The following is a 26,376-nucleotide window of genomic DNA, read 5'->3' as shown; positions in this document are numbered from 1 at the left end:
ATTTGTTGACGCTGGTAAAAGTATAGAAACTGTTAAAAATTTCTTTCCTTCAACGTAATCTCAAGTCGTTAAATTCGATAATTGATAATGCGGCATACTTGCACAGCTCTGAACGTAGTATAAGTACAAGTAATAGTAAAGTTTTAAAGTTGCGGAAAATAATTTAAAAACTGGTAGAAACAAAATTATCTGTAAAAGATGTTGTTTCAGAACGGTATAAATTATGGAAAGATTTATTTGCAAAATTGATAAAAAATGTTAAAAAATATCAAATTATCATTATTCACATTTCTCATGTAGATGCTAAAGTTAACATGTTGAATAAAAACACGTTTATTTTTGGTTAGAATACCATCATCTAAAATTCATTATGCAATTGTAATTTTACAGAATCTGTCTGAAATTTAAATAACCTAAAAGTTAATTTCCATACTGAAAGTGGATATTCGTTATTGTCAGTGAAAACGTTACTTTGGGAGTAGGTAATTATCGGACCTACGCTGAACGTGGTAAAATTACCAGAAATTTTTTTACAGTGCACCCACATTATTGGAACAGCTCTTGCTGTGTGAACCTTTAAGGTTCGCTCTTCCATATCCATTTCCTGGTCTTGTGAAGGAAGGTACCCTCGCCAACAAGAGGGAGCAGGTAGCCAATCAGGACCAGTCCACTACAGTAAAAACGAAGTCAGATCAATCGAACCTGAAGAACCGCTCCACACAACTCCAGGCGCTGTAATGACACCTGCTTCAAAGGACCAACCTTGTTTTTCGAAGTTAAGAGGCAATGAGAAAATTCTCCAGACACTGAAATTGACAATAGGTAGTTCATTCCAGCATATGTTCTTTCCGAAGCGTCACAGAAACTGTGAAGCTCATAAGTCACTGAAGTAGAACGGAATTGAATCTAACGTGGAACTTTAATGCTGACAATATCTTGAAGACTAGCTCTGTAGTCTAACCACAACTTGCAAGTGTCCTCGGGCAAATGATCTTCCATTGAGATCTTTAAAAGCCATAGAGTCTGAATGAAGATCTTGGTTGTTACGAGTACAATGACCGGACTCAGCCAACCCAATAGATCGAAGAGTTGCGCTATTTCGCTAAGAACTGAGCGCTTGGGAATGGCATCTGAAGTAGATGGTACATCTATCTTGAAGATAAAGATATCTCTTTCAGGAAGCCAGATCACACCCAGAATATGAAACGATTGCTGAGGTTGCAGATTAAGAGGCTGTGAAGAAGCTCAAAGGTCAAGTAGTATCGTCGCAATCAATTCAGAATCGTTCGACGTCTATTTTCGAAGCGGGAAGCCACTCGCCGTGCAGAGTTGATGGAGTTAATTCTGAAGACAGATGGCTTCATCCATGCTAACAGCTCCGGTGATGACGTCATCCACGTAGGTCCCTCGGTGAATAGATGATGCAGTTAAAGGATATTTATCACCCTCATCAAAAGCAAGTTGCTGAAGATAACGAAGTTCTAAAAAAGGAGTCCATCAACTTTTGAAGAATTGGTTGGTCCAGTGTAAAGGCATTCATCGAGAGAAAATCCTTTTTCTGTACGCTAAGATCAATTGAAGACCACTCAAAGTTTTGTTTTAGAGCTTGTCTCGCACAAACCTCGATGATTTGGCAGAAAGAAAGAATGAGATGACTCCTGAAGAAGTGATGATTTAGTGGTTAAAACCATGTGACTAAGGTTTTGATATTCCTGTAGAAAACGAGTATAGGCTTTTCAGAGGGAAGAGTTGCGTTCGAGGTGACGCTCCATACGATGAAGCATTCGTAGAGGTGAACGATAGGAATTTCCAAATGCATTGACCTTGCCCTTAATTGTAAGAAGAACTACGAATCGCCCCTCAGAATTGTGTCAGTGACATGAAACGACAAAATCCTCACATTCTTGTTCTCCCGATGTCAAGATCATTCTTGAAGGAATCTCCTGATCCTCCCAGAATTTTTGAAGATCGAAGGTCACATTGTGCAACACGGAGATGTGCATGCCGACAGATGTTGCTGACTCAATTGTTGAATCTATGGACGCATTTCCCAGAGTTTTTCCGGATAGGGTCCACCCGAAATCAGTCTCCTGAGCAACAGGAGCTATAGGAGGCACTTTACGAATGTTTGGAAGAATAAGATATGGAACGCAATCTGCTGCAATGCTAATTTCAAGAACATTCTTAATTCTGAAGTCTGGATCAGCCAAGCGTAGTCCTGAAAGGTGAGGCCAATTTTCACTATTTTCGAAACGTTGAACATATGAAGAAAGCTTTGTAAGAACAAGAGCATCAATGTGATGTTCAAAGTCGGAGTCGAAGTGTGGAGCTAGAACACATGAAACTAATCCATGAGTAGAAGTAGGACGATTAGTCTCCACGGATAGAAGACCCGCTTCACTGCTGGCATGAGGCAGTTTAAGCCGTTGAGCTAGCGACTCTGAATCGAGAGAAACTTCGGATCCCTAATCCAACAGGGCTCGAACCAGGGCCGAAGAACCGTTGCTTGCCCTGACTCGCAGGATAGCTGTCGTTAACAAACCTTTAGCTCTAGGGCTAATGACATGATGCACCAGTTGATGATTCACAGCCTGTGAGTCCAGATAAAGCATGGTATGATGCTTTTGCTCACAGAGTCGACACGTTCTCGCTGACGAACAATCGCTGAAACTAATGCTGACGTGAACAGTTGAGGCAAAATTTCTTCCTTGCAGCAAATTCACTTCATTAAGTTGCAGTCATGAGTCGAAATAGGGTTGTTTCCAAAGTCAGATATCATTTTTCCAAGAAATGGATCGTATAGTTTATAAAATTTTAATTTTAAAAACGCGCAAAAAATATTTTTTACATACTGTTTACTATTTTAAATTTATTGTTGAAATATGAATTTTTTATCACGTTGTCAATTGGAGGGCCCCTTTAACGTTAAAGGGGTAGGACTTCTTACCAATCACAGCTCATGTGTCAATGATTCTCAAATATCTTTTTGTGTGCCGCTGTTTTGTTTTGGTTATATGCGTATCGAAAATAGAAGTCGCAAAATATTACCGGAAATAGATATATTTATGGTATGTGTAAAGAATTAATTGAAAAAGTACTTAAATGACATGTTTACTGAACAATTCGTAAATATTTATGATTTTAACATGTGTTAATAATTGTACTTACTGTTTTTCTTCAACGTACTACTGACTCTTAAGCCAAATATAATAACAGGATAACTTTTTTTTGACACATAACCCTTAACAAATAAAGCTATCAAATCAAAATAGTCAAAATTGACAGCAGACCGTGACTAACCTCTTCTTCATGATTTTTGTTAGTTTTCATAGTTTTTATTAAAGCCACGTCGTTACATTGATAGATAATTATGAGAACCTCTGAGTCACGTGACAGCCACGTGACACCAAGTTGAATAAGTGTTTTACCGCCTTCAATTTTTAATCATTTTTTTCTATGGAACGACTCCACAGAAGAAAAAGTTATAACGCACCTTCGGTTCGGATTAAAATTATGCATTAAAAAATTATTTTATTGAAAATCGCGAAACAGCCCTATTTAGGGCAGTACATTAAAAAGTGTTTCTCTCCACAGTTATAGCATTTTCGAATTTTTTTATCACTCCCGTGAGATTGATCTGTTAAAAGATGTGAAAATCCAGCTGTGTTTTTAAAAAATCCTCTGTTCCATGATTTTTCTTAGATGATTGATTTCTTGAAGCAGACGATTCCCTAGCTAGTTCTGAATCAGCTTCAAGGATCTCCAATGTGCACACCTTGCTTTCAATAAAGGTGCGCAAGGATTCATACGTTGGAGATTCACTCGAGTCACCAAGTGAAGTGTGACAATCACGTCGTGTTCAAACATCTAAACATGAAGTAAAAAAAAAACAAGAAAGTGAGACCAACTATCAACCTCACATCCTAGTTTCATGAGAGCTATTAAATTCTCAACAGCTGTATTAACTAACCCCTTTAGATTCGCTGCTATTTCGTTCTTGAATGGATTCAAAGAAAAAAAGAAAGCTAAATGAGAATTGATAAGAATTCTCATGTTCTCATAACGCTGTTTTATAAGATTCCATGCTCTGTATGATAGTTCTCATTTGTTACCGATATGTTCTTGAGTAACTGTGCAGGTTCTCTAGAAAGATTAGTCTTCAAATGATGAAGCTTTAAAACATCCGATATTTGGGCGTTCCTATCAATCAAAGATTTAAATAGATCGGAGAAATTTGACCACTCGGTATAATCCCCTGAAAAGGTTGGTAAAACAAGGGCATCAACGTATTTTCCTTTAGCATCTTGGTGCCATTCCTCGACTTTGTCGTAGAATCTGTCATCAAAGTAAGGCAACCTTCCTTCTCGAGAAATTTTTGACAACTGAACGTGTTGTGCTTGAAATTTAGAAAAATTTGATTTAAGACTTTCTTATCGCGCTTTAAGCAAACCACGAGCGAGCTCCTTAGGTTCCGAATTAAAAGATTTCCGAATCCGTTCACCGAGTTGTACTTGTTCTAAGAGGCACACGTCGGCATACCACATTTTGAGAGACACGATTGTTTTTCGATTAAAATTGATAAAAAGAAGACCTGAATTAAAACTAATCAAGATAAAATGGTTAAGAGAATTTAAAAAGTTGTCCGCATTTGACATGAACTTGACACGTTCGAAAGTGTCTGTTCGAAGCGAAGAAACCTATCTGAAAAGACTTAATACGAATATCAAGTTCAATATTTCACGTGACAGTTCTGTGTGAGAAGTGACGTCACTAATCCGAATGCCTGAAATCCTGTAAATTAATTTTACGAAGGAAATTTATTAAGCGAATTAGTAAACTTGATTAAGAAACCAGTTTTAGTGTCACTTTATTTTATGGTAACACGCACTTGTTGTCAATAAAATTCACTCACAGAATTAGAAATTATTTTCATAGTTGATATCTTTTCATAACACGCGATTCTATAGGACATACGCGTGTACGTTCTTAGTTTAACGAGGGGACGACGACGATAGAATGGTGCGAAAGGTTCTACACGCACACACATACATAAAGAGTGTGACTCAGGATGAGAATAAGAAATATGGACAGAGAATAAAAATTATCATTCAATCTCGAACAGTCTCAATCTAATAACAATGAAAGGGTCATTCGTGATTGATAAACAAAAGTAGTCACATGCTCGCAACGGGGAGCCTGCCTCGGAGCCTACCGAGTTACAAGGCCAGGGGTGGCATTCCCTTACCGCCGGGTAGCCACCCTACCCGGTGCCGGACTTTGGGAAATGCTGCTCTAGAGCTCCGAAATTTTTTGCATTATCTTATTACATGTATCACGTCATGAGGTATCCCCATTGATCGTATTGCACCAAAGCAAATACAACAATACACTTTTATTTTTAAAATCTTAAACATATTATTATAACATTCTCAGTATAGAACGTACCACCAAAGAGAGAATCCTCAACATATACATTATTACTGTTTCTACTTTGAAAATTTATTAATAACAATTTTAATAATGCAGCTGAAAAATAAACGGAGTGAAAAATGCAAAAAAATGCAAATCTACGAAGATATTATTTTTTACATCTCCAATAAAAAAACAATAATGATGATGAGTCTTGGTAATATAGAAAATATCTATTTTTATAATAACATAATCTAATCAGCTACATGTACACCACTAACTATAAAACAAGATGCATTCTATTGTAATCATACCTCGCCTAAAACACAAAACAGCATTATTCTTGCCTATTCTTCCTTCATTCTGTCTGTTTTGTTATTTGAAAGATCAAACAGAATATCATACTTACCTTTAATAAACTTACAACTGAACATCCGAATCTTTTGCGCACTAAAAAAGACAGACCATAGACACTTGAAATTAAAAATCTGAGAATTCTTGCGATCAAAAAAAAATAAATAAAAAAACGTCTTAAAATACTCAAAATCAATGCATTATAACACTTTTCGTTTAACCCTCCGCCGTCCATGTAGGTCATATGTGACCCAGGCGATTTTTCGAGGTCGAATTTTATCGAGAAGAAACAAGTTGACGCATCATTCTTTCCCCTTAAAAAAGTTGCCTCATATATATGGGGCCAGAATGGACTAAGCCGCATAAGTGTCGCGCTTTTCGGCTACGAATGAAATTTGTGTAAAAATGCATTTTAGGCACTTTTTAAAAAAAAACTTATAAGAGCGGAAAAATCGATGATGAATCTTAGAAGCCAGAAGTAGTTGTTTTTTATAAAAAAAAAACTAAAGGCGGCCCCGATACCTTCGACTCAGGTGCAAACATTATTTAGTTGCTTGTATTACAAAAAGATGGCCTTGACGATTGTTTTGCGGCATGCTGGATTAAGCAGCATCAATGCAGTCATTTTCTATACTTTAAAAGACAATGGTGCTAGGAACACCTCAAATAAACATGAATGTGAACACCGACATGCTCACACGCACATGACATAGATATGAAGCATTACAGGTTATAAGCTTTTCAAGGTCGGTAAGGTAGGTCTCGTGGTCCAGAACACCCTGATGGAGTTATGTGCATAATGACGCCATACTTGGCTCAATATCCGTCCTGTATAAGCGGCTCAATCTCCCTAGCTCAGTATTTCCCCTGTAAAGGTGGTTCAGTATCCATTTTGTAAAAGTGGGTTAAAGTCCCCCCGACTTATCTACTTCCTTCCATTGTTAATATAATACAGGCGTGCATGGAAATCCTCTGACGTCACACTGTGATGTTATCATGGCGCGAGAAAATTACGATTTTAAATTGCAATTTACATTTGTTTAAATTTATAAATAAATAAAACTACTTTTCCCCTTCAAAGGTATACTGTTATTATATTTTTCCCCTTCGACATAGAGTGGTTTCTAAAATTTTGGATGACTATTGTCAAATCCAAATTTCTTTGAATTTAAAATTGTTCAAATTCAAGTTTTCAATTTTTAATTATTTAATTTTGATCACTTTTTATTTTGTATACGACAATTTCAATTCCTCTGAATTTTAAGTGATCAAATCTTGAAGTATTAAATTTCTAAGGTTTTGGCATTGTACTATTTTTTAAATCTTTAATCTGAAGTCATGCAATTTCGTGATTCTGCAATTCAAAATAAAATCCTTTACTATGAAAAAATTGGTTTTATAAAGGATTTTTTTCATGGTAGGAAATAAAAATCCAGCCCTTTTCCTACGTAAGTGATTTAAAGTCAATCGATTTCTTGCAAAAGGGTTTGCTAATTCTTATCGATTACCGCAATTGATCATATATGTGAAAAAACTGTGGGTTTTATAAAGAGAGTTCATGTTTTCCTAAACCGGGAGAAATCACGAATGTTTACCGGAAGAAAGCCGGGAGACGAAAATTTCAAACATAAAGATCACCCTGCCAAAGATCGTCAAGAAATGTCATCCCCCTAGCGGATTTGGAACACAATCCAAATCATCCAAATTTTGTTACTTTTCGCGTTTTGGGGATAATTTCGGATGTGTTCCACGTTAGCTTGGATGATGAAACTTTCTGAGCGATATTTGGGAATCGAGTAAAATGACTTTATGCAAAAGATTTCAGACTTTTGACATAGTGTATTTTTCGAGTTCTTAAAAACGTAAACAATCCCTGATAGAGCCTAGAAGTTATATAAAAATATTCTCTACGATGCAGGTACGATAGAAAGTCTGGATAGTTTAGGATGTGGGAAGACTTGTAGACTACTTAAATATAGGTAACTTTCATAGTCGGAACGCCAGAGATAGTCACAAAAGTGATTTAAAAAAAACATCCATGTTTTGAACGAGCGACACAGAATCGAAGTAAAGCCATATTTGCTCCGAGTTACTTAGGGTTTAAATACATTGCCTTTAATTTAAGAAAATGTCTTTTAAGATACTTACCCTTAGATATACCTGGCAACCTCGACAAGCATCTTAGCGCTGACTTAAAGATATTTAAATCTAACTGTAATCTATTTGTCTCTAAGCGGGGGGAAAATTTGGCTTGTATATTGGTAAGCCTGGTATTTTCTGAAAGAAAGAGGACTGTTATTTCCCGACTAAATCCAAGTACCTTAATCCCCAAACTTCTACTGCGTAAAAAAGAATACTAAGTGTGAGGCTACGAAAAAGGGTAGTCTTAGTTTTCCAGGCATTAGATTTAGATGCAAATAAAATTCTTGAAACAGCAAGCAGCAATATTAGTAGCAAACATTGTTTTCACTAAATTTTATTGAAAAAAAGACGCGAATCGGATATTTTAACACCGAGATAGATTAATTCGCTCACTACTAACAGCTGAGTCTGCACGTAGAAGAATTTGTATTCACACGACCGACCTTTGTGGTAAACCATAACTTTTGATTTTGTTTCATTGACCGTTAAAAAATTACTCATACAGTATTGCGCGATAAGGTTAATTTTTGCTTGTGAGTCAGCCTAAGATTAAGCGAATATGAATATAGCGACATCATAAGCAAGCAGTATAACCTCACGTAAGTGTTCTATTGAAATTCTATGCATACCGTGATTTCTTAAATACTCTTCTAGATTATATATAAAAAGCGAATAGACATGTTAGCGTTATCATAAATTTTTTATGATTCGTAAGAGTTTAGTGGACATGCCTATCCTTAGAAGCTTTCTCCATAGGCGACAGTGGTTTAATGAGTAAAAATTATTCTGGAAATCTATATAAGAAGAAAATATTTGTCGTTTTGGGATAGACAAATGAATTTGAACTAAAGAATTTAAGGTAGACGTATGCTATATACAAAATCTTCCAGGCCTACTACCGGCCTGATTTTCTGAACAAATTTTTATCTTGTTAAACCACGCAGTCAACCTTGTCATCAGGATCTGAGATAAAATCTTATCAATACTATTTACACGCGCAATTTTCCGGTAATTATGAAAGATTTATCACCCTTTTCTGCTAGTACCACTCTTTTTCTCAGCCTAGATCTCGTTGAAGAGGCGCCCTAAGTATTGTACCCAATTTTTCGGAAGGTTTTTGAAAAATGTATTGGGAATCCCAAACGAACTCTTTCACCCATATACCGCATTTCCCCTTTTACTTCCACTTACCTCCCTTATCCCTTCCACCTTTTTTCCTGAACACCATAACTTTGGACATTTTTGCATTCAACTCTTAAGCTATTCTTATCAAGGTATCTTTTTAACGTTTTTATCATCTCCTTTAAGGCCTCCTCGATCTTTGCTAGCAGCACTGTATCATCTGCACACGCGAGTGACCATATTCTAACCCTTCCTACCCTAACTCCTCCTATCACTCTGGCTAATAGCTTACTTTCCATATCCGCCATTAAAATCTCAAAAAGCTTTGGGTTAAGCGGATACCCTTGCTTCAACCCCCTATCCATGCAGAAACCCTCCGAAATTTCCTCCTTTCTTCTCACTCTATTTTCACCCTATCTATCAGACTTTTCTAAAAAAAGCGCGTACACTTTCGAAACTTTCTTAGCTAATTCTCTATCCACCACATGGCGAACCACGTAAATATTGTCGATAGTGCTCTTGCTCTGCCTAAAACTTGCCTGTGTCTCTGGCAATATTCCTTTCTCCTCAACATCCTTCCGCAGCCTATCCACTAACACCATCGCGTAGGCTTTGTACGCCGTATTCATTAGAATAATCCCTGTATGATTTTCCATCCTCTCCCTATCACCTTATTTATTCAATGGCACGATTAACTCCGCCCTATTGGGAATCCCCCCCCCCCCCCCCCCTCCATACTTTTTTCACTAACCCACCATACCTTTTTTACTACACCCTTCAGTCTGTCCCTTAACTATTGTATGCTAAACAGCTATGTTTCTTTCGCTACCCCGTCCAGTACTGCTGCCTTAGAATTTTTCAACTTCTTTATCTACTTCTCTACCTCTTCGTCATTCAGCTCCTCCCCATATATCTCCCTCGTTCTTCTAATCCCTTTATCTATCTTCCATGAATCTGAAAACCGGAATGATTCTTTAAAAAATCTCCATTTCTCACTGCCTATCTTGTCACTTATTTCCACCCAACGTTTCCTAAACCTATTAAGTACCTTCCACACGTGCCCTTCTGTTTTAACACTTCTTAACTTCTCTTTCAGATTTTTCTCCTTTTCCTGCTTTTCTCTCTCTACACATGAACCTTAACTCTTTCCTCATTTCTACGTACTCCTTCCCTTTCGCAGTTCCTTCGTTCTACTTCTTTTACTTTCTTTTCACCTTCCTTTTCATCTTTTTTTACCATCCCTATCCCACCACGGCTTCTTAATTCGTTTATTCTTTCTAAGTACCTTCTTTTGCACACACACACACATTCTCTTGCAAATGCTCGCAGATCTCTTCCACCGACTCCCCTGCAAAGCTTACCTTTCTCAACTGCTCCTGCTACTTCTCTCTCGCCTCCCTCGTCCATGTCACCCCCTCCCCTAACGATCCTTCTACTCCACCTTGCCTTCCACTACCCTCTTCTTTTATCCACAATCATAATGGCCTTGCATATTCATGGTCACATAGTCTATCACTGATACCCCCCATCTTATTCACATACGTGTATTCTCCCTCTTTCTCCCCTGTTACTATAGCATTTTCCACCGCCCAGCCTCTTTCCAACATCCAGTCTCTTAGAATCTCTCCCTCCTTATTTATTATCTTATCCTTCAATTTCCTTTCAAAGCTCTCCCCTTCTCTGTAAAGACCCCCTTCTCCCAATTCTTGCATTAAAGTCCCCCCCCCCTACCCTCCTCTCTCTCTCTCGCTTAGTAAGTCTTTCATCCTTTCTTTAATCATTTCCATCGCATCCTTATTGTACACAGTCACAAACTTACATATCACTTTTTAGTCTCCTGGAGCCTCCACCTAATCCCCCTCGGCAACTTTGGCTCTACTTTACCTTAGGGCACTCCTGAGCCGCTAAAATCTATTTTTTTCGAAAACCCTATAACAGTCCTTTGCTGAATAAAGTATCGTATGCACGACTGGTAGAAAATCATAGTCTCGCTTTTTTACAGAACTTATCTCTTGCTCATTCTGCAAACATCACGTTCACCTATAAAGAGACACGTTCCAAAGATACTATACTTTTAGGTGCGGCAAGTGGCTGCGGACTTGAAGAGCAATATATATGTAGCAACTACTTCTGTGCGGTGCCTAGCCACTGCCCCGTTTCGTACCACCTTCCTCCACTCTTTCTCCATAGGTAAAAATATTGCTCTGCGGCTCTAAGAGCTATAATTTTTAATCTATTATCCTTGGCTCCTTGCAGCTCCTCCCTGCTTTCTTAAAACATGGATTAAGTAGAAGCAGGGATTCTAAAATGATTTACAAAATACAAAATTAATATAAAAAAAAAATTTTGCAACTGTGATCCTTATTTCATTTGTACGAAAAAATTAGTGACAATATTAAAGGTTTGTCATATAAATTAATTTTAATGCTAATTTTCTAATTGAATACATATTTTATTTTTCAGTTGATATTTCAAATTCCGGCGTATTAAATAAGAATAATATCAATGTTCCTTTAAAATGTATAAAGAAACATATATTAAATTTTCGTTTTCTTACAGCAATTTTTCATTAGTGAATTTGTTAAAAATTGATTAAATTGATTAAAAATTAATTACAAGCTTTAAAGGTTAAATGATTTGTAATCGAAACTTTAAAAACTAGGACATTTTATTTTAATTTAGAAGTACAGTCGAATTTGGATTTAGTGATTCTGGAATTAGTGTTTGCGAGAATTGACGCCACGCTGTGGGAATTGGTGAGCGGAGCTGAGGGGAGGTTACGGTTCTCACTCAGGTATGACAGAACAGAAGCGTTGCCGTAAAGCGCTGTACCCAAGCGGCCAGTGACTTCAACTTCGGCGTGTTAAGATAGTGAGTAAATAAGGAACGAGGTGACAGATTTCTGATTAGACAATTGATAAATTAAGACACGATTTATTAGTAGCAAACAAAAGTACAAAATACACAAAGATAAGATTCTAGAGAAGACATCTTGATCGAGACGAGCAACAAACTTAAACTGTCATGGTTACCATAGTGATTTGTAATTATAAACTATATGAACGTTTGATCATCACATATGAGTTACTTCAATAAAAGGTACTGCGCTTGCTCTAGCTTTGCGTAAGAGGGACACGGCGCGACTTAGTATTATTGCCATGTTAACAGCTCGTTATGTCGTCTTCCTCTTAAGCGTCCTAGCGTAAGCACAGTACGTCTACATGCCAATGTTGGGATCGCTGTTAACGGCCTACCTGTGTAACTGTGCTATTTCATTCCGATAGTTAACTCGAAGCGGGAGGCACACGCGTTTACAAAACGAGTAAGCACGGTGGCGAACTCACGTCGAGTAGCTGTGAGTCTCTGATACTTAAAGCCCATTAATGCCGATTAGACTGATTCACTGAACGGATAATTTCGTGTGGTCAAATGAGATTGTGTTTGATCTTGACAGAAGTGCTATCTGATACGTGAATATATATCGCGAAGTAGTATCTCGAAGTTATTGGAGCAATTTCAATGAAAAAGAGCATTGAATATCAATTCATTTTAGTTCAAAATTTTATGTTCCGGCTTAAAATCAATTATTTACTATAAAATTGGTTGTTAATATTTAATTGAAAATGAAATTTCTTCAGAATTGGTGGCGCTGTCGTTGGTTCTCGCCAACAGGCTATAAAATTCGACAAAAAAACAAAGAAGAAGTATTGGATAGGCATAGATGAAGAGTATGGTCGTTTCGAAACGAAAAGATAAAAAACCTGTTATTGAATCCCTACCTGATCTTCTTTGTCCATCTCACGTAGTAGTTAAAAAACTGAAATCAGGAAGTTATCGCTTGTATCAGTTTTAATTATCAAAATAAGTTTATTGGTATTATTTGAAGAAATTTAAAAAAAGATTCATGAAAATCGGTCAATATTTGCAGTAATAATGGAAAATAAGTTAATTATCAGTTTTCAATTTAATCTTGTGAGAAAATCTTACTAAAGCAGTTAGTAAAATACTTCGCTTGATAAAAATTATCATTTTAGTTTTGTGCACTTGAATTTCAAATAATGAACATTGAGATAAGATGAAGATATTCATATTTAATTTAGACAAAAAATCAAGTTAAAGATTTTTGTGGTAAATACGGGTAAAAATCACTTCGCGAGTTTCCAAGATCAAATCCAGGTTTTGAGAAAAGATATAAATTAAAAAGAAACACCGAAGTCAGGTAATGACTCCACGAACTTTTATTGCAGGTAGGCCTTCAATCTTTATATCATTTTCACTTTAGTTTTGTACATCTTTGCATGGTGCACAATTTTACCTGATTTATTTTCCTTTTCGTATTTTGGGCAGTTTTACCGCAAAGTAGAATTTTCGATTTTTCATTTTTTTTTTTTGTGAACAATATTGCATTATCGATGTTTCGAAAAAATGCAAAAAGTTGTTGCGATAATCTTGTACGGCTTTCAAACAGCAACGTTCTTATTATCGAAAGAAAGTCATAAGGATAAATCGATCGAGTTTCCGAGTCCAAAATTGTATTGTGTCATTTTTAATGCTGCTGTTTATGAATGAATCAAAAAGTACAAGTCAGATAAAACAGTGATTAATAACAAATTTGTACATCTTCTTGGGGTGCACAATTTTAGTCGATTAATTTTCTATTTTTTATCTTGCACAGTTTGACTACATAATTGCATTTTTTATTTTTCATCATTTTTGTGCAATAAAAACTTGAATTTTCGATTTTTCTAAAAAATTCAAAAACTTGTTACGATAATCTTGTATGGCTTTCAAAAATCAACGTTTTTCTTCTTTTGACTTTTTTCCATATCGAGCTTTGTGCTGCTTAACATTTTCAATTTTCTTTTTTTGCTATTTTTATAATGTTTTCACTCCTTTAACTTTCTTTAACAGTAGAGGAGAGTACTCGAATATGAGATATTCTCGTAATATGAGATAGCGGGGTATCTGCTAAACTAAGAGACCCACTCTGTTGGTTCTATCATTAACTTTTAGCCCTTGAAGAAAGAGTAATTTCGTGATATAGTCCATTTTTCATTGGGCTTCTAAAGATTATAGGCGAACTTTTTGTGAAATCAAGGGTTGTCGAATTCTTGGAAGGGAATTCCTTAAACCTTATTTATTATTCATTAAATATGTATTTAACAGTAAAGTTTGCCTTGGAGTCATGGGGATTGAATAACTAAGAAGGAAAATATCGATAGTGTTGAAGTTTTTCATTGTACAGGTCAGACATAGTAAGTGCATAGTTGCACGGTGTTGTTATCATAATATGAGATACCTGTGGTTTTTAAAACACTGGCTGCGCGGGGAAAATTGGTTACAAAAGTGTTTGTGACTACTGCAAAACTAAATATATCTAAATAGCAGTATATTTATACGTCGGAAACATAGAATAAAGTTTTTCATTAAAAATAATACGTAATTTTGCATTTTATTAGCTATTTCCTGGGATATCTCATATTATGAGAAAAGTTTGAAGAGTTTGGAAAAAGCACTATTTTACATTTTTTGTATTTTCAGCATAAAAGAAATTTTTAATAAAATTTTTTATTTGAGCTCCTTATGGAAAAATAAATTTCCTTTAAAATGACCTATATTACTTTAAAATTCAGTACATAGAATTCCGGAAATCACGCCAGAGTTGGTATCTCATATTTGGGTACTCTCCTCTACTATTTAATTGAATACTTATTATTTAGATTGAGGGAATAGTAAAAAGAAAATTCATCAAATAAAATTGTGACTTTCTTTCGATAAAAAGAACGTTCTTGTTTCAAAGCCGTACAAGATTATTGCAACAAATATTTCAATTTTTTCTAAACATCGACAGTGCAATCAAATCAATTTTTGGCAATGGCGTCTGTGCTCAATAAAAATTTTATGCATATGCATCATTTTGAGGTTTCGTCGTTTTTCATCTCTGCCTTTCCGATAATCTGGAAATTATTTATGAAATAAACTTTTTTGATTTGCTGCAAACAAGGTTAGTTCCGGGAGACTAGTTTCTATGTTTATTTGTAAGTCCAAAGTTTTTGTCGAAAAATATTATGTAGTTTTGAAGTAACGCTCGGGTGAATTATAACACACATAACCTAGAAATATACACGCGCGTTGTTAGCAATATCAAAAATTTTTTGATAAAAAAACACAAAAAATGTGTGCGGGAACGTATATTAGCATGTTCGCTATCACTTCCCAGATTTTGAAGGCAAAATATTTCTTATCCTAGATAAAAAGCCGGGGGAATCTGACACTGAAAAAATCGATACTATAGTATTTCCTAAGCGCTATGCAAATTAATCACATTTTGCTAAATTAAAACTTTTTAAAATTAACCTACAAAAAAGTGTGTGGGGACGTCCGTTAGCATGTTCGGTATCATTTCCCAAATTTTTAAGACAAAATATTTATTATTTTAGAAAAAAAGCCGGGGGAACCTAAAACTGCTGAAATCGACAATTTTCTAAGTATCACATGCCCTTAATTAATAAATGTTAATTGATTGCAAGTATTTTGACATTAAATATTAATAATTTTGTTTGGAGTGAATATATAATTATATATATATTACATTTGTAAACATTATATTACAAATAAAATTTCTAATTAAAACAAAAAACAAATTTTTAAAAAGTTCAATTTTTACTTTAAAAATAATTATTTTCGGCCAGCAATGGAATAGTCAATTTTCAATTACCAAAGTAATTTTTAAACAAAAAAAAAGAAATTTCCAACAAAACAGTTTTATTGTTTCATTAACTCTTAGTGACCACACTTCTGTGGAGTAACAAGCTGACCACACTAGGGTTCAAAGGACCCAGGCTACAAAAATATCTATAAAAAAACGAAAACTAAATAATTGAATATTTTTACTTGAAATTTTGTTTTGAGGAATGAATGACGGCAAAAAGCGAAAAAATAAATCATGTGTTTTTTCACTAAAAAGTTATAGTATCCAATAACTAATTGCGACCAGTCGGGGAGAATTAAACATTAAATATGAATATTTATCTGCATATTAACAACTTAATACTTAAGCCGTTTTAATGGAGAAGAACTGAAAAAGTCTTAAAAAAGTTACGTAACGTGAGATAAAGTGATAGTGTTGGAATAATTTTATATTAAAGGGATTATACATGATTATAATTACATTTATTGTCTGAACCTTCACATACACATAATAGAGCGCGCTTCGATGTAATAATTCATAAATTTTAGAAACGACCTAAATCGACTTGAGCCGTTTTTCTAGAGAGCGGCTCATATGTACCGAACTCACTATTCCCGTTTTCGCGAGGTCCAACAGCGCGCATGCGCCTTACCAGACCACCGGCTGCGAGACAATAAAAAGGACTCTTGGTCAGAGAACGGGCAGTTCATCGAGGGTAGCAGGCCAGTTCTACCGTTGTGCCTACGCTCGGCGAGCTGACTGGTCTCTCTACAACCCGGAGCACGTATGGTAGAGCGACCGGGACCCACAGTTCACGCGTGCCTGAACATTCCGCAGAGCACCCGGAGACCGAGGCGAATCATGACCGCCTGGAGCACCTACGGCCACGATTCACTAGGCTGGGGCGACATCAACCAGGGTAACCTATCTAACGTCTGCATCTTCCCCCGACATCCCCCCCCCCCTCATCACTTAGACACCTCCTATATCAATTCCTGGTGAAGTCCCCCAACATGCGACCACATGGCGCTACTAGGGCCCTATGTCGGGCAAAGGGTTCCGCCCTGGGCCAACAAGTAGCCACCCGGACCGAACCGAAGGCACCAGAACGACTTACCGTCACGCACACCCTGTACCACACCAGACCACCTTTTCCCTTGACAAGCACACCCTGTCATTGACAAGCATACGATTGATTCCGACCGCTTCTTCTCTGTCACGCATGCTCACGGCTTTCTTAAACATTGTTCTTCAGGGACCGGCCTCAGCATGTCAGCGCTCCCGCTTTTTCTATTCTTTCCGTTCTTTTCGCTACGACTTCATCTTTTCACCGCTTTTCTGCTTAGAGGCCATTCACAAAATACGTGAAACATTTTTCAGAAACTTCTGACCCCCTCCCCCCCTCCTGCGTGTTTCTTTTACAATGGTTTTAACATGGAGAATGATATTTCGGCAGACTCCCACCCACCACTACATATATCACATATTCTGTGAATGACCCCATACACAACTCACACACCATCGACATAATTCCGAAAACATGTAAACAACGAACACAACTACTACAATTACATTTAAAATTATGGGCGGCAGCACACACCCACACTCACACACACGCATACACTTTAACAGGACACATATCCGCGTAGACTTAATTAGCCATGTATCTTATGGGGAGAATATATTTCGTTTTCTTTTTGTTAATATATAAACCGTTGTTCCGTTAAATTGTAAAGCCTGTCCCAAATCCGAAAATTCTGGCCAGACTGAAGCGACCGGAGGGATAACACACAACACACATGTGTAATTGAACGGAACGTTACATAATTTTACAAAATATTGTTGGATTCTTGAAATTAAACATAGTAGGCATGAAATTAAGACAAAAGAAAGTGATCTTCCTTTTATTGTATGTTACTGCAATCATTACACATGGAGACGCTGTGCTCTTGGCAAAAAGCACGGCGTGAAACCGTATCTCGTCATTCCATCAAAAATCATCGTTTTAAAGCGCTATATGTCTTCTAAAAAATTTGACATTGACAAATATACTTTCAAGACTTTATTATTTAATCTGAAGTCAATATATGCTAAAATAAAAATTGACTCCAAAAATCAATTTCGAACGTACTGATCACAACTCGGGTCTAAAGGTGCCAGTGTCATGCTGAACGTCGTAAAGCGTAGTTGAACTCCTCAACTATCGACGAATGTTGCAATAGACCTGCTCCCTTTGCATTAAGGTACTTAAAACTTCATTACAAAAGACCTCTGGGTCCCGAAGACCCATATGTGGTCACTAAGGGTTAAGATTTTGTACATAGTATATACAAAGAAAATAATATAGAAGTACTTTAGGTTGAATGCCGATAACCTTCTTAACCTATGTTATTAATCATTTAATTTCGCTACATGATTATTTAAACAGATTCATAAAAAGCACATATATCGTTTATTATCTGGAAAAAAGTGATTAAAAAACCAGAAAAATTAGTACATAAGCGTGTTTCAAACGGCTTGACTAATATTCATATTATACCATTCGTTTACTCATATAAAAGCTGCATTATTCTTCTATGCTTACATATATTCAGATGCTTCGTAAATGATTTTGTTAATAAGTTTATTGGGATGATCTTTAACTCTTGAGTTGTATCTCAACGTAGCTCTTGTAATATAATCTTGTATATATTTCATATTTAATTCTTAGTGCGCTTCATTAATTTCTCTTGAACATGATCGCTTTCGTTTTTATTACATTAGTCTTATTTCCATTGATTGCAAAAGTTTAGTAATCTGTTTGCAGCAACTTGTAATATATTTACAATAGTGTCTAATCTATATGACGAAATATAAAAGGCTTTATCGTCCGCAAAAAGATTAAAGTTTACATTTTGTTTTAGGTATTCCATTAGATAAATAATAAATAATTCTGACCCTATAACTGATCGTTGAGGGACATCAGCTACAATCATCTTTGTTTTCGATTGAAAATTGTTGTGTACCACAAAAATATGTCTGTTCCGAAGATACGGAATTTTTAGAACTACTAAATATGGCGGATACATAGGTTGAATTAACTGATAAATTAAGGCATTATATCAGAATGTGTCAAAAGTCATCTCCACATCCAATAGTAGTGCACCAGCATGAATTGTATTATTATAATTTCTCGTAGTCATTAGTTATTCTTGCAATCTGATGAACTGTACTTTGAGAAAAAAGTACTCTTAAATGAAAAGTCAAGGTGCTTTTGAATTCCGCATTATTAATACAATAGGTTATGTCAGTAGTCTAATAAATTTTGCTTTGAGTGAAACAATTCGAGTTTCTTAATCAAATATACAGTACTATAGATTAAAATTTTGACGATTATATGAAGCTCAAACGTATAAAGTCAATAAAAACAAATGCTCATTTATCTCAAGAAACCGTTGTATTTAAAGTGTTAAACATACTTTAAATTAACAAAGTATCTTTTTAACTTCTAGAAATAATTATTTCCGACAAACAAAGATACTTTCGATTTGATAGTATCTACTGTAGTCACAATGAATGTCGCTTTCGAATACGGTCAAAAGCATACGCTATCAGGTCTGCAGCATCTGTGATAGAAAGGAAGAAAAATAAATTTTGAGTCATCTGTATATACTATTATCAGATCAAGATATGTATTTCTTTCTAAGGTAAAAGATTTCAATTTGAAGAAAAACCTTGTTGTATGAAACATAAATGCAAATGTTTAAAAAAATTGCGCAATTGTCTGTGAGGCATAATGAAATTCAACCAAAAGCATTAAACCTCTCCAATCTATAAAATATTTTTTATGAATCATGAGCGTATACAAATGGTTTAATTTAATATAATTTCGAATTGAGCTGGAAATATATACCAAAAACACTGAAACACATTTCTAGCCGATGTGTTTGGTGAATTAAAATTTGTTAAAAAGTTTGAACTTGGCAATTTGTCAGCGGATGACCGAAAATTCCCGAAAAATAAAACTCCAAAAATGATAAAATTGCCGAAATATAAAAATCCCGAATTAAAAAATTCCTGAATAATTAAATTCACTGCAGTTTATAATATGACGCTATTTGAAAATTCTAGAAGAACAAAATTCCTGGCAGAAAATTACCGAATTATAAAGTGGCTGAACCAGAAAATTCCAGAATTTAAAGAATTATTAAAACATTTTTTGTTGAATAATATTTTTTTGTTCAGTTAATGGAATAAACAAATACTTTTATCAGAGAAATTTATTTAATGTTAAAAACTGTATAAAATAATTAAAAAAATTTTTAAATAGCAATAATTAAAAAGAATGTATTTCTGAATGAGCAATTTTGTTTAAAAATGTGCATAGTTTTTAAATTAATTTCTTCATACAATTTTTACACAATTATTGTTATTTAAAATTCAAGACATAATTTTCGTATAGTTTAAACATTGATAAAAAATTTCTTTGATACAGATAGTTGATTCGGGAATTCTACAGTGTCGAAAATGTTGTTTTTCGGGATTTTTTAGTCGTCTCTTTTGTCAGTATAAATTCAAATATCAAAAATATATACAAAACACTGAATATTTGAAGAAAATGTGCCAATATTTTCACAAGTATTGCTAACTAATTGAATTTTGAAACAATGTATATTTATTGTTATTGAACTAAATATTAACATAAATTAATAGGCAGAAATAAAAAATACTAATAATTATGTAAGAATTCATTAAAAAAAATTATTATTCATTTTATACAAGTAATTATTGAATAAATCATCAGGGTAAATATTTAAGTCGAAACTTAAAATAAATGAAGTATATCATACTATTTAGCTTGAAACGATGCAAAATATAAAGTTTGCAAATGTTTTGTTTTAATTATCTAACATTGTCTATTTTTAATCAGTGATTACTTTTTGCAATAATTAATTTAGTTACAATTTTTAATGTAGATTATTGTTATAGAAAAATCAACTGAGATTTATTAATTTACTATTTAACTCTTATTCCCAGAAAGGATTGTTTATATCTACAAGTTTTTACTATAATTGAATTCTTTTTTAAATGTACATTGAAGTAAATATACCTTCTTATACATCTATGTAAAAAAGATCTTAGCACGTTTAAAAATTTATTTATTGTTCCTAATATATTTGTGGGTGATAATCGTCGTAGAAACATTTACAACATAACGTTTTTCGACAGCAAGGGCAATAAAATATGATAAATTACGATTATGCAAGTAAATGAATCGAAAAGTGTCTGCATGATAGTTATTTCCCAATAATTGTACTATTTTTGAGGGGAAAAAATTGATCGCCGGGGGGCATTAAAAATTATTATTTGACATATTTACAATGCGAAAAACAGAAAAAATATAATAAAATTTAAAAAAAGTTGTCAAGTAAAATATTCGAATGAATTTTATCAGTATTTATGATATCGTCATCAGCGTGGCGTAGCTTTAGAGATAAGGCAGGCGATTTTAAGCGAGCGGTTCGTGCGTCAGATTCCCGGCGATTGCGGATATTTTAATAAAGTGCGTTTCTCATTAGTTTTAAATAAGGCGTCCTCCCTAACCAAAGTCAACAATTAGTTTAGTTTAGAATAATGTATGGAATATGTAGTTAAGAATTAATGTCAATAAAAATACGAGAAAACGGAGGAGTATGTGTCACAGGTTAAAGAAGGTGTAAATTCTTTAGATTTAATTTCTGGAAAACAAATGTGGCAGTCTGATAAGTACCTGAAAATTCTAAGAGATGGCATTAGTATTCACTAATGTGAACCATTTTCGAGCTTGATCCTTCAAATGACGCCTGTCCAAACTACAGCCATTTATGTTTACGCATTTACAAGTTACAGCACTGAGAAGCAACTAACCTCCGAGTTTTTTTTAATATGGAAAATCTGAGTTTCAAGTTTTGATCAAACACTACTATCTTCGCAAGAAAACGTTATCCGAGACCAAGGCCAAGCTGGATAAGTATTATCCGGACTCTGCACCGTCGATTGGAACGATTCATAAGTGCTTTACCGAATTTCGTTGTGGCCGTACGATCGAGTACTTTTCGGACGGTATCAAAAAGTTAGAAAATCGTTGGACTCGCTGTATCGACCTAAAAGGAGAGTATGTTGAAAAATAAAACCGACTTTGGTCAAAAAACGTCTCCGTGTTTCATTTTTCAGGGACTTATCAGACTGCCTAATATGTTGCATTTGAATCAATATTTTCCGTCTATCAATTTATAGAACATATCATTTGCATCAAATTTCACGTGTAGTTAACTTTATAATATTTTACTATTAGGTCTATGCCATATCTCAGAAGCATTTTTTCTCACTGTATTGTGTCCTCTACGAAATTTAGATTGTTCATTGATTAATATATTATTCTGATCAAGTATTTTATTAATTCTATTTTTAATAATTTTCTCCGCAATTTCACACAGATGTGAAAGAAGACTTATTGGTCGGTAATTACTAACAAGGGAATGCTTTCTTCCTTTTTTAGGAATTTGTATAGTTTTAGCTATTTTCACTCAGTTGGGAAGTGACCCAAACACAGAATTCCATTTACAATTTTAGTGAGCATCACGACTGCCTTTTTAGTTAGTTGCTTGATAATTATTCCATCTATCTCATCCACACCTGTAGCTTTGTTATTTTTAAGAGTCCTAATATGGACTTCCGTTTCCGGCATGAAAGTGTAAGGTAGTGGGAATTGTTGATGCTGAGTTTTTCTGAAATTTGTGCTTGGAGGAGTTGGGATAGTTTATCTCGAACGGAAATATAGAAGGAGAGGAGAAATGAGAATATACAGGCTCAGGAGGTGCAAGGGGAACGGTAATTTAATATTTAATAGTGGATGATGAGGTAAGAGAGAAGGTCAAGAAACTAGAGGTAGGTGATTATATTGATTCGGATCACTTTCCCTTAATAGTGACATTAGAGGGACAAAAAAGTAATAAAAATATGAATTAAAGGGGGCAAAGGTAAAAAGTATAGGAAAAGGGGATTGGTCAAGGGAAGGAAAAGAACAGTTTAGAGAAAAGGTCAGAAATATCAAAATGGGAGAGCGAAATGTGAACGAGGAGATGGAAAAAATGATAGGAGAAATTAAAAAAGGATTAGAATGCACAAACAAAACTGAAGTCAGTAAAGGGGGAATAGAAGTGGATGGGATGAGGACTGTAAAAAGAAAAAAGAGGTCAGGAAGGAATTAAGAAAGTGGGGAAAAAAAAAAGTAATCTGGAATAATATAGGAAAAAAAGAAAGAGTATAATGAGTTGTGTGATCAAAAGAAAGAGGAAGAGAATAAAAGGTTTGAGGAAGAGGCGGAGAAGGCTAGGACAGATCAAGAGGTATGGAAGGTAATAAACAGAGATAGAAAAGGACGAAAAAGAGTAAACCAAGATACCGAAATGGTAGAATGGAAGAAATATTTTTTGGATTTGCTAGGAGGAGTGGAAAGAAAAGTTAGAAAGGGAGGAAAATATGGTAGAGAAATAGATGAGGAAGAGGACATAACAAACGAAGAAATATTTGAAGTTTTTAGAAATAATGAACGATGGAAAAGCACCTGGTATAGAATAGATTCCAAATGAAGTATGAAAATATAGAGGGAAGGAACTAATGGAATGTGCGTGGATAATATGTAATCGAGTATGTAGGGGAGTGGGGTGGCCAGAGTTATGGAAATAAGGGGTAGTTATACCAATAATAAAGAAAGGCAAAGGAAAGGAGGTTAAAGATTATAGGGGGGTGACGCTGATGCCAACACTGTATAAAGTATATGAAACTATTTAGTCGGAGAGATTGAAGATAGAAGTTGAGAGAAAAAGATAGAGCAACCGAATCAGACAGGGTTTAGAAAGGAATAGGGGTAATGGACATCATATGTTACGTGCGCCGAAGAAAGGGGGCTTACTATGAAAAGTGACATTTTTCATGGCGAACGGTCAAAGTCGCGGCGATAGACGCGACTTTTATGAGAGAAAGAGGACTCTCGAAATCTTCCCTCTCCACTTACCACTACATTCCCACGGAAAGAGATAGGTCGTAAACGTGCATATATGTTCTGAACTATCTAGTAAATAAGAGAATTAAAAGGAAAAAAGGGGCAATGATAGCAATGTTCGTGGACTTAAATGCGGCGTTTGACTCTTTAGATCGAGGCGAAATAGAAATAGTTATGGTAAAAAAGGGGATAAGGGAGAGATTAAGAAAGAGAGTATCGGAAATTTTTAGAGAGACAAAAAGTAGGGTAAAGGAAGTAGAGTAAGTAGGAGATAGTTTCTGGTTAGTGAGAGGTGTGAGGCAAGAATGTCCTCTGAGCCCACTTTTATTTAATATATTAATATCAGAATTGGAAGAAGAAATGAGAAGAAAAGGTTGGGGAGGAGTTAGGATAGGGACTTAATTACAGGATTAGAGACATACTTAGATGAGGGACAGCTGATTTGAAATGTAGAAAAGACAAAGATAATGAGGTTTAGAAAAGGAGGGGCAGGAAGAAAAATTGGACGGGTAGAAGGAAGGGACTAAAGTTAGAAGAAGTAAAATAATTTAAATATTTGGAATATATCTTGAAAACTAATAGAGATCATGGAGCTGATATAAGAAAAAGGATAGGTATTAGGTTATGGAGCAGAGATATGGGGATGGAAAGAAAGGAAAGATATTGAGAGTTTACAAGAAAGGTATTTAAGGGGTCATTCACAAAATACGTGATACGTTTATACGTGATACGTTTTGTGAATGGCCCCTAAGGTGAACAATAGGGGCAGGCTGAAAGAAGCCAGGATATATGGTGAGAGAAGAAGCGCAAAGGGATAAGTTAAGTATTAGAGCGGGAAAAAGGGGCATGGAAATTTGAGATGAAGCTTAGGGAGGGAAAGTGTGGGGAGTTGGCGAAAGTATTTTATGGAGATGGAGGAGAAGAGAGGAGAGGGAGGGTGATCGAATTAACGATATGGGAAGAAGAAAGGAGGGAGTTCTCTAATGCTAGAGAAATAGAAGACGGGATTAGATTAAACTATAAAGAATAGGAAAAAAGGGAGAGGGAAAGACAGTTAATAGAAAGATGGGGGATGATTGAGGAATCAAAATATAGTAAATGGTATAAGATGATAAAAAAGGAAGGAGTGCCAAAGTATTTAGAGAAGGGATGGGGAGAGAGAAGGCGGGCCAGAACAGCAAGATTTAGATTAGGAAACGAGGTAAGGGAAGGGATATATTGAGAAAAAGAAGAGAACAGAAAGTGTAGAATATGTGAATGGGAGGAGGATACATGGGAGCATGTATGGGAAGGACGTATGAGAGGAATGCAAGATAAAGTAAGCTGGCAAGAGAATGTGGTAAAGATTCTAGGCGAGAATGGATTAGCGGAAGAATGGATGAAGCAGTTGGAGGGTGCTAGAAGAGCGAATGAGAGAGAATGAAAGAATGCATGTGAAAAAGGCAAATGGAGGTATAAAAAAGTGAAAGAAAATGGAGACGGAAGTCGCGTAGATTAGAAGCGTGAAGATTCTAAGTAATGGTAATGTAAAAGCTAAGTAGACTAAGATGCGTTTGCGTTCTCATGCTCTCGCTTTCTCTCTTGCTTTAGTTCGCTCGCTCACTCGTTTGCTAATAAGTCCTAAAATGCGCTGTCACAGGAAATAGAGATAAGGAACTAGATATAAGACTTTATGTGAATATTTGCAAATAATTGTATACATAGAAAGGACACATTATGGATAAAGAAGAGTCGCATTATAAACCATGACTTCTTTAGGGGATGTTATTACAACTTCTTCAGGAATTATTTCAGTACTTTTTACATATTTATTAACTATAATTGAAACTTTTTTCTTGTGGTTATGAATTCCCATTTTTTCATTTTGTGTATGAACTAATTCGAATTACAGTACAAGTCCGATAACTTTTGAATTTCGGGGCTGTAGGGGTGGAAAATTCCAGGGACCGCGCACTTATCGGATGCCCCCTCTAGTAGCACGATATTAGGTGCGCGCATGCGTAAATCATAAACACAAATCATTAGCAAAATAGAACACGTAGTGAGAAGACTGCAATCAGTGTGCGTGCCATACGTGTGATGACGTTTTAAGGGGGTGTACACTTATCGGACGGCAAGTTATCGGACTTCTACTGTATTAACAATCGCTTCAGCTTTATCCTTATCTTAATATATAATTTTGTGTTCAATAATCAAAGGAGGTATCTCGGTTTTAGATTTTTTACAGATTTTTGTAAGTTTCTATAATGATCTGTCAAGAGACCTTACAGTTTCTGATTATGCAAGTCCAATATTCAGAATTCCATTCCTTCAATTTATCGTCCACAACTTTCTGCATAAGAGATAACTTTATTTCATTTTTATTTCTTTGAAATACCTTCTAAATTTGTTTTTAATTTTTATAGTCATTTTAATATTATTTGGAATTGGTGTAGATGAAAAAAGTTATCTTTTATGGGTATACTACGAGGGTAGTTCAATAAGTCCTTAGAATGAAGTATAAAAGCAATTTTTTTTGGGTAAATTTTTTTTTATTGAAACGAAGCATGTGTGAACTCGGGCGTTGTCGTGATGAAAGAGAATTTTTTTCTCGCCAAATGTGGTCGTTTTTTTTTTTAATTTCTTCTTTCAGCTG

The sequence above is a fragment of the Belonocnema kinseyi genome, chromosome 9 (assembly GCF_010883055.1).
Source record: "Belonocnema kinseyi isolate 2016_QV_RU_SX_M_011 chromosome 9, B_treatae_v1, whole genome shotgun sequence".
Lineage (NCBI taxonomy): Eukaryota > Metazoa > Arthropoda > Insecta > Hymenoptera > Cynipidae > Belonocnema > Belonocnema kinseyi.
Note: the sequence above shows the minus strand (reverse complement) of the source record.